The sequence below is a fragment of the Egretta garzetta genome, unplaced genomic scaffold (genome assembly GCF_000687185.1).
Source record: "Egretta garzetta isolate BGI_Z169 unplaced genomic scaffold, ASM68718v1 scaffold932, whole genome shotgun sequence".
NCBI lineage: Eukaryota > Metazoa > Chordata > Aves > Pelecaniformes > Ardeidae > Egretta > Egretta garzetta.
In genome coordinates, this window is record NW_009258897.1 from 42,635 (window position 1) to 43,156 (window position 522).

Genomic DNA, 522 nt, shown 5'->3' on the forward strand with positions numbered 1-522 from the left:
CAGTGAGGGTGGTGAAACCCTGGCAGGGGTGGCCCCGAGAGGGGGTGGAGGCCCCATCCCTGGGACCATTCCAGGCCAGGTTGGATGGGGCTGTGAGCAACCTGATGTGGTTCAAGGTGTCCCTGCTCCTGCCGGGGGGTTGGGCTGGGGGACCTCTGGGGGTCCCTTCCCACCCAAACCATTCCATGATTTTGTGCTGTGGGCCGGTAGCGTGTCAAAATGATCCGTGTCTGCCAAAGGGGACCTAAACGTCGGTGGCACTTCACTCGCAGGGGCTGTGCGCGGGGCGGCATTTTAAGGACTCAGCAGACAGTTACCGTGAAGGCTGTGCTGGGGAAGTGACATTTCTTAATTGCGCTAAAACTTGGGCAATCAGTCATGCTCTCGTGGCATGAATCAGAGCAAGAGCTGAAGGAGAAAAACGCACCCGCAGTCATCCGCCCCGGCTCGGCGTGCAGCTCCTGCCCGGAGCCGGAGGAGCTGAGCTTGCGCCGAGCTCGTGCTGGTTTGCCACCCGCGGTT

The 522-nt window shown here is 61.1% G+C and overlaps 1 protein-coding gene across 1 annotated transcript in view; it reads right to left on the minus strand.

Annotated features, from left to right (window-relative positions):
* Positions 1 to 522, minus strand: part of MROH1 (maestro heat like repeat family member 1) — a 58,342-nt gene that overhangs the window by 33,815 nt on the left and 24,005 nt on the right. The window lies entirely within an intron of this gene.